We start from the raw sequence: 10,063 nt of genomic DNA, 5'->3' as shown, positions 1-10,063 counted from the left end.
TTGGAAGACAATCTAAGATAATACCAACCAAGTAGCTGTTGTCCCAAAGTGAATTTTATTTTTATCTGTATTACCTGGTTTGGATGCCAAGGCAGTTCTGATTTATTGGATAATTTCAAGTCTTCATCTCATTTTGGATATTTACCACCTCTATAACAATGGTTTTTTGAAAAAAAGAACTGATAAGCAAAATTTCTAGAGGCAGAAACTACCAGACTCCAAGTCATTTTTGAAGGTAACAATCAAGAAATAAAATAAAAAGGTAACTAAATATGAAAAGTCAAGATTTTCAGGAAGGCAGGAAGGGTTTTTGGGGTTTGCTATGGTTCATTGGTTGATTTTTATTAGAACCTGTATGAAAGATAAAGTAACTAGAGAACAGAATTAGGAAAACAAAATACAGTAATTTTAGGAAAGAACTTATGACACAAAAAGTAAATAAAGGACTGATAATATAGTCAGCAAAATCCTGATTATGAATCTGTGCAAACCAAAAGTCAAGTACTAACCTGTAGCGAGTTTGGAAACACAGTTAAAGATCTTCATTAATGATACAGTGCTGAGGAGAAGACAGACATTCTCTTGGTTAAGAAGACGATGTAATTATACTGAAGGAAATAGAAAAACAGATGAAAAATTAACACAATTTTAAGAAGTCAGCAATCAGGTAGATTAAAATGTAAGCTAACTCAAAATTAAGCCCTAGATCTCTGTCTCCAAAAGCTGTGGTATTCAAACATCAGTTGGAAGGCTTGTTTTGTTTTGTTTTCTGTAAATGGGTGCCATAAAAATTCTGCCAGTCAGGTACTTTAAAGAGTAGGGAGGAAACTTACTTGACTTAAAAATCAAATTTTAAGAATTTCTTAAAATAGGATTGCATGGTTTCCTGCCTTCAGAACATTCATAACAACATCTGCATCTTGAGGATTTGGACAAGCATTTTCATTACTTTTGTAGATGCTCCAACAAAGCATCACACACACACACACACACACACACACACACGCATACACACAAACGTTTTCAAACCTGTTTTAATTACTTAACCTTTCAAAATGAACAGATAATAACCAAAAGAATGAAAATAAAGTGGTGCTGAATGGGAAATCCAACTAAACAATTAAAAAAAATAATGTGCAGGAATTGGAAGCAAAACCTTTTCTTGCTCATGTGAAAAGACAGCCAAAAAACTTAAGCTGATGTTGGATTATTGCACATAAACAGTTCCTGACTCCTTCACCAAGTGAAACAAAAGTTGCCAATATTTCTCTGTCCCTCTGCTAACATTTTGGGAAAGGTTCCCGGAAGAAAAAAAAGAATAGTAATTTAATTAAATCACACAAACACACACACATGAACACTTTTTTTCTTCTTTAGAAATAATTAAACTATTTGAACAATAACTTCCATTTATATAATTTTGAATTGCAAGGGCTTGAATTATCAATGTTTAAAGTAAGAAGTCTCCAATTACTATAATGGAATCACTGTTTTAGCAGAAAAACAAAAATACAAATAGTTTGAGGACAACAATATGAAGAAAGCCGTAGAAATATTATAAATAAGTAAAATATAATTACCTATATAGGTCTTAAATTGTTAAATTTAAATTGTCTTTATACTTTTTTATCTTCAACTGGCTGAAATTTCCCCTTGTGTGTGAAGTATCTGTTGCTAATTTTTTTAAATGCAACATAATTTTATTATCTGATATAGGATAAAATATAATCAGAGAAAATTGTATAATTCAAAGGAACTGCTATTACTCAGATAATTAAATGTCCTCTTATTACATGATTAAATATTGAATAATCCAAAGTATCAGAATTCAAAATAGGGAACTCAAATTTTTCAATACCACAGAAATAACTGTCAAAGAATTACTGTGAATTTTTTTAAATTTTTAATTATCCAATTATGAATTTTAACAATTTTATATACAAAAATGTATAAAATGGAAAATAGGTATAAGAAACAAAACAATGGACCAGATTTGGAGAGAAAGATCTTTCTATTTAAGAGAGCCACAGAAAATAAGAAACATAAGAAATAGATTTATAAAAAAGTAATATTTTTTAGACTATTAAGCAAAAAATGTGAAATATAAAATGACTGAAATTTATAAATCCATATTCAAGTTAAATAATATTATCAGCAACCACCATTATTAAGTGTTCACTCTGTGTCAAGCACTGTGCTGGGCATTTTATATATATACATCATCTCATTTAATCACCATAACCATGCATGAAGGGCCTCACTAACCATTTATGCATATCAAATACTTTTAAATTTTAAAATAACATTCTTATAATTATCTCGTATTATCTTCACATTATGCTATGAAATAGACCATAGCAAAAGCAAATATTAGCCCTATGTAAATTACAGACAATAAAATGTTCAGAGAGGTTAAAATCACTGAGTTAATTAATGAAAAGAAACAAAATTAGAGTTTGTTTTCTAACTTAAAACCCTGATTCATTATACACTAGATATTATTAAAATCAGAGAGCCTTAGTGAGACTAAATTTTCGAGGAAATCATTCAAGATTAATAAGCAAGCATTCAATGAGTTTCAATATTATATAGAGCACAGAAGTATTTGTGGATACAAAAGAAATAGAGAAAAATGGGGGAAAAGAAAGGAAAAAAGTGGAAACAGAAAAGAAGGAAAAGAGGAGTCCATTGGAGAACTTAGTATCTGGCTGAGAAGAAAACATTAATTTTTAGAATAATAAGTAGTATATCATTAAGTACAAAGTAACAGTTGTGAAAATTACCTGAAATAATTTAACCCTGATCAACTCTGCTACCAATAAATTATGCATCTTTTGTTTATTTAAATTAATCAAGTCCCAGAAAATGTTTTTGAATTAACCTAATTCTTTGGCTAAACAAAACCCTATTATACAAATTACTGCTACAAAGAAAAAGGTCACCAGCTGGAGAGTAACTGGCAATCTTTGCAGAAATTTTTGTTCTGATAGAATTTGTTATCATAGAATTTTATTTCAGTTGAATTTATAAGGTGGCAAAATATTTATCAAAATCTCCACAAAGAAACTATCAATAGGTATAGATGAAAAAGTTTAAATTCATTACCATACTTAAGTTATATCAAGAAAATATTACTATGCAGAGTGGGGGAAACTTTGTACTCTTAAAAAATCAAAAAAGAAAAAATATAATTTATATACAAATAGTATTTGGCTTGTAGTACTGTTCAAAGAATGGTAATAAAAAATAAGTTAAAGCTTACAAGATATTTCTTAGAAAAAAATAACACTTAATCAAAATGCAACTTTACACACATACACTTATGTACATATAAAAGCAGTTAGGTGAAAGACACTATATGGTTCTGAGATAATAGCTTCAAGATAAATTACAGGAATAAATTCATTCTGTAAAGCCAACATTCATTCTGACTTTTAAATAGTGGCCTCTGAAAAAGATACAATTTAGCACTTAATTCTATAACTTCTTACACAGAACCAACACATTGTTACTGTGTTTTTATAAAATGTATGGTGACTTTCATAAATGTTTCATGTTCATCTTCTAATTACAATAATTTTCGTCTACTCTCTTTCAATAGCTTCACACAGCCTGCATAGATAACTGTTTTTTTCCTTATTCTCTTCTTTCTTTCTTTTTTTTTTCCTTTAAGACAGAGTCTCACTCTGCCACCCAGGCTGGAGTATAGTGGCATGCTCTTGGCTCACTGCAGCCTCAACCTCCTGGGCTCAAGCCATCCTCCTGCCTCAGCCTCCCGAGTAGCTGGGACTACAGGCACACACCACCACACCTGGCTAATTTTTGTATTTTTTTGTAGAGACCGGGTTTTGCTATGTTCTCCAGGCTGGTCTTGAATTCCTGGCCGCAAGTGATTCTCCCACCTTGACCACCCAAAGTGCTAAGATTATAGGCATAATCCACCACACCCAGCACAGTAACATTTCTGAAACTAGATCAAGTACAATTAAAACACTCAACAAACATTATTTGAATACCATTTATGTGCTGAGCACAGACCTAGGCAATGGAGAATAAAAAGTAAATAATACATAGTAAGTATCTTCAAAACAGAGTTTAGCTAAAGCTTTTCAAACTGCAGATTATGTCCCTTTAGGGAGTTATAAATCAATTTAGTGGGTTTCTGACATAACAATTTTAAAAGAATAAAATAAATCAGAACAGCATTTAAAAATTCTTGTGTATCACACACAGTAAGGTAAGTACTACTTCATAGAAGTTTTGTTTCAGTTACCTGTATGTGTACTGGGTCACAATGCAAAATTTCTTTCATACTGTGGGTTGCAGGCAAAAGTTTGAAAAAACCTTTGTTTAGGAAAGTACCAACAAGAAATTTTCACAAAAAGGTTCATTCTGTAAAGATTATCACAAACTGGTAACTTCGAATTTTTTAATCTAAATTAACTGTCAAGACTGAATAAACATCTTACAGAACAGGTAGTCAAGCACCAGCAATGTCTTTCTTTTGAAAAATGTTATCTTTATTTAGATCTCCTTTATTAAAATGTTCACCAGTCAATCACAATGCTATGCAGTTCCAACCAAATATTTTTACCATTAGTTAATACAACATAAAATGAAATGAATATGATACTCCCCTAACATGCTTGAGACTCTGACGAAAGAGATTGGGGATACAGTTATAATATCCTTGATGATAATAAATTAGAAACATTATACTCTTGCATTAATCTGTAAGGGTTACAAGTTTTTTTCAATGACGGCAAACCACTTCATGTTAATCAAGGAGGGCATGGTATCAAAATATTTACATTATGAAATGCTAAGTAATTTCAACAGTTCCAACAAAAGGTTGAATAGCCAGTCATACCGCACTTTTAGAGGCTGATTCATTCCAGCTGAACATAATCTGAGTTCCATAGAGCTTGTTGTGTTTACTTAGTTTTTTAACTATTTAAAGTAAACTCTTAATTAAATCCTAAACAACTTGAAAGCAAAAGAACATACCTTATTCGGTGCTTTGCATACACACAGTGAATGTTAACTGATTACTGTTGAATGCCCTGTTGGTATTAATTTATTTTGTATTTTCATTTCACCAAAATATCTGAGTCTATATTCCAGATACAGATTTAGATTTTCCAAGGAATATATCTATGCAGAGATATCTGAATATATTACCTATGCCTTTGTCATCCTTAATTAAAATGAGTGATTGTTAATGGAAATTATTTTGTCTTAGCAAACACAGAAACAGATCTAAATGACAGAATAAGAGAGTTTAAAGGTCACCTGATCCTACCTTCTTTAAAGATGAAAACTGAATCTCAGAGAGGTTCACAAGGCTGTTTAGATAATCAGTGCAGGGCTAGAACTAGAACCCAGGTCTTACAATTCTCAGTGGTATTCATCAAAGTACTTAAAAACAGGAAAATATACATAAAAATACATTTAGAGATTTATGCAGAATTAAGTTTTTGCAAATTACTATCATCATCAAGTCTCATTATTTTCTGAAAAATAATTCCTGACCACTCGAAACTGCAATACTTTCTCTCTATAGCAGTAGAAAAAGCACCAGATAGGCAACATGAAACCTGGGTTTGTGTGTAGCTTAATCACTAACTAGATGTTGGAAAAATAATTATTGAACTTTATGTTACTCATTTGTAAAACAGGGAGGGGGTGCAGGGGTAAATGATCTTTAATTTAAAGGCCCCTTCCAGATCTAAGATCCTAGCACCAATTGTCTATACCAGTTCAATTGTCTATGCTGCACATCACAGCTATCCACTGATATCCATAGGTTGCAGATAGATCTATGATCCTCATTTGAGGCAACTGTCTGGGACTCTTACCCTTAATTCCTCTCTTTTCCAGTGTCTCTTTGGTTCCTTTCTTGGGCCATCTCTTAACCCCTTGATGACTAAACTCAGTTTCCCTGTTTTGACTGTTAGTGTTCCCTAAAGAACTTGGTTTGTACAGATATTCTGGCTCTTATGCCTGGACACGTCAGAAAATACTCCCATTTCACCTGCCTCTGGCCTGGGATCTAGGACTGAGTACCTGCCTATTTGCAGGGACACCCCATAGAAACACTATCACCTAAGTACTGGCAATTTTCCAAATACTGATTTTAAATATTTCTACTATTACTATATTATTTGATATTTAAATATTTTATCATTTAACTTTTTGTACATTAAGAGATTCCCAAAAGTCATGAGGTCTGAGGTATTTTGGAATTTGGAAATTTTCACATTTTGAAAGGTAATATAGCATATATATTATGTAAAACATAACATTATAATCAAAAACATTAATATTTCTGCAGTGAAACATATGAATATTCTTCTTAAGTAGAATAAATGAAGACTATAGCGTCACACCAGTTCAGTCACACCAGTTCAGGTTTCTCTACCAAATGACTTAATCTCGGGTTAGATTTTACTGCCAAATACTTTATCAAAAATAAATAAGTAAATAAATTTTCAGAAATTTTTGGACTTCAGAATTATGCATAAAGGGGTTCTGGATCTAATAAATGATGTGGATCTTAGTATGACTGCTTTTCTCCTGGCTAAACTGCATCTATCACAGAGGCAGAGATTATGTATTTTAATTCTTCATATCTCTTTGCCTTACAGAATACTAAAAAAAAAAACAAAAAAGTTGATGTTTGAAGAATTCTTCACTGAGTGAGTACCACATGCCATGCCAAAACTACACTCAGGAGTTGTGAGGCTTTAAAAAAAAAAAAAAAAAGTATAATACATAGAACGTGACCTCAGGGGCTTTACAGTCTCAAGAGGAACAAAGCATAAAACAAATATTAAAATGGAAGTCTCTGATTAAGTGCCAAAATCAGTAACTCAGGCAATAAGGTTGTCAGAATTAAGAGTAGTAAGTTAAATGTCAAAAGTGTGATTTAGTTTAACAGTCAGAAGCTGTCAATATCTCACAACTGTCAAAGCTGGCATAATGATTTATAGTCTGGAAAGGAAGTAGTGTGTAATTTGGTAAGAGAATTCTATTAGTAATAAAAGGTTACATTGAAAATTCCTATAACTTTTGCTTTGGATAGTTTCAGGCACAGTTTTATTCACATTGATTCCAGAAATGGACACTCAGAGGGATGACTCCACAGGCTTAAAAATGAAGGGCCATAAGACCATGGAGAATTAGCACTACGGAACTAACCTAGATGAGACAATCTAACTCTGTGCAAAGAGGAAATTGTTTTTGACAAAATGAAATTTCAGTTCAACTTGGGTTTTTTGGTCGGTTGGGTCTACTTTGAAAGGAGTGGTAGATTCTGGTAAAATTTAGTATCTTTTTGAGCCAAGAGCAAAGCAGAGAATAATAAGACACATTCATTCAGACCATATATCATTTGTAAACCACTGAGCAACTTTAAAGATACAAGTGATCTAATAATTGGTTGTAATGTATTAAATGTATTTTTATAATAGAACTTATCTGGCATCTCTTCTATTGAAATGTTAAATATTCCTCAAAGGTGATAAATATGATTATGCCTATTTTATAAATGAAAACCTTGAACCTGGCGATATTGAATGACTAAAGGTCAATTTGATAATCAGTACCTTATAATAGGTTTTATTTATTTATTTTTAAAAAGTTATGTAGAGAAAAGATCTTACTATGTTGTCCAGGACTCGAACTCCTAGACTCAAACAATTCTTCCACCTCAGCCTCCCGAGTAGCTGGGATTATAGGCACTTGCCACCATGCTGGTGCTGTAATGGATTTTAAATAAAAGAATATTAACTCCAGCTTCACTGAATTAACCACTAACTACCAGTAAGCAACCTAGACAAAGCAATTTGAAAATTCCGTGACCTGACTTTTTTCCCAATATATATAACTACCTTTAAGCAGCCAAGTAAGTCAATATAATCACATGATTTGTCTATAAAAACACTTCCTAAGCCTTACTTGTCAGTTCTTTAAGTTTCTGGAACATAAAGAAGCAGCAGTAATAAGCAAGATATCAGACAAAAAGTAAAGTCTATTCTGTTGTTTCCTATAGTATTCTCTACATAGGCTTAAAGCAGTAACATTCTAGTATGGATTTATGAACCAAGTAATAATAATCATTTGTTTTATTTAAGACAATTAATTATAACAAAGAAAAAGTATCTTTTCATTATAATCCTCTTCAGGAAGCTGCTGTCATTTGAATGTTTATCCCTTCCAGAACTACTGAAATTTAATTGCCATTGTAAAGGTATTGGGTGGTGCGGCCATTAAGAGGTGATTAAGCCATATGAGTTCTGCCCTCATGGAGGAGTTTAATACTTTTTTTTTAAGGCTTTCAGAGGGAGGTCTCCTTTGCTGTCTCACACTCTCTTGCCCTTCCACTTCCATCATGGGATGGCATGACATGAAGACTCTCACATGTGAGCCCCTTGACCTTGGACTTCCCAGCCTCCAGAGCTATGAGAAATAAATTTCTTTTTATATCCAGCCTGTGGCATTCTGTTGCAGCAACACAAAACAGATTAAGATAGAAAACTGGTACCAAGAAGTGAGACTGTTACTAAAACAAATACCTGAAAATGTGAAAGTGGCTTTGGAACTCAGTAACAGGTAGAGGCTGGAAGAATTTAAAGGAACAGGGTGGAAAATGGCTAGATTGTCATGAATGAAGCATTAAGGGTAATTCTGGTAAGGACTAAGAAGAAGAGAAGAGCTATAGGGAAAGTCTGAAACACTTAGAGATTACTCAAGTGGTCATGATCAGAATGCTGGTAGAAATATGGACAATAAAGCCCATTCTGATGAGGTCCCAGATGGAAATGAGGAACAAGGTATTGGAAACCCAAGTAAAGGCCATCCTTGTTATACAGTTACAAAGAACTTGGCTGAATTGTGTCCATGCCCAAGAGCTTTATGAAAGGCCTTATTTAAAAGAAATGAACTAGGATATCTAGTAAAAGAAATATCTAAGCAGCAAAGCAGTCAGTCTTCTGCATGGCTACTTTTAACCACATAGAGTAAGATGTGAGAGGAAAGAAATGACTTAAAGATGGAATTTGTAACTAAAAGAGAAACTGAGTGAAAGATTTGGAAAGCTCACAGCTTGGCCATGTTAAGAATAAAAAAGTGTGTTTTTACAGGCACAGTGGCTCATGCCTGTAATCCCAGCACTTTGGGAGAGAAGGCGGGTGGATCACTTCAGGTCAGGAGTTCAAGACCAGCCTGGCCAACATGGTGAAACCCTGTCTCTACTAAAAACACAAAAATTAGCCAGGCGTGAGGCATGCGCCTGTGATGCCACCTACTCAGGAGGTTGAGGCTCAAGAATTGCTTGAAACTGGGAGGCAGAGGCTGCAGTGAGCCGAGATCACACCACTGCACTCCATCCTGAGTGACAGAGCAAGACTCTGTCTCAAAAAGATAATAATAAAATGAAATAAAATAAAATAAAAATTAAAAAGTGTGTTTGGGAGAGAATACTAAAGGTGTGGCCAAGGATTGTTTGCTAAAGAGATTAGTATGGATAGAAGAAAACTAGGTGCTATTCATCAAGAATGGTAGAGAGACCCCCAAAGCCACTTCAAAGATCCTTAAGGCTGCCCCTCCATTCACAGGCCTAGATCTCTAGGAGATCAGAATAGCTTGGGGGATGGGCCCAGGGCTCAATGCCCCAGGGCAGCTAGGGACTCTGCTCCCCGCAATCCAGCACAGTGCTCTTTGGCCACCCCAGCTGTGGCTCAAGCAGGCCCAGTGTGGCTCTGGCCACCACTCCAGTAGGTGCAAGTTGTAAGCCTTGGCAGCATCCATGGGGTGTTATGTCTGCAGGCTAGCAGAATGCAACAGCTGTGGGGACATGGCTACCTCCACCTAGACTTCAAAGGATGTAGCAGACAGCCTGGGAGCCCAGGCAGAAACTTGTAGCAGAGGCAGAGCTGCTGGAGAGTATCCACTAGGGCAATGCTTACTAGAGCCATGGGAGTGTAGCAGTCCTCAAGACCTCAGAACTGTAGGTCCACCTCTAGCCTGGGAAAGCTGGAGGCGTAAGACTCAAGTCTGTAAG

Source organism: Pan troglodytes, chromosome 7 (assembly GCF_028858775.2).
Source record: "Pan troglodytes isolate AG18354 chromosome 7, NHGRI_mPanTro3-v2.0_pri, whole genome shotgun sequence".
Lineage (NCBI taxonomy): Eukaryota > Metazoa > Chordata > Mammalia > Primates > Hominidae > Pan > Pan troglodytes.
The sequence above is the reverse complement of the archived record's forward strand: the minus strand, read 5'-3'. Positions refer to the sequence as shown.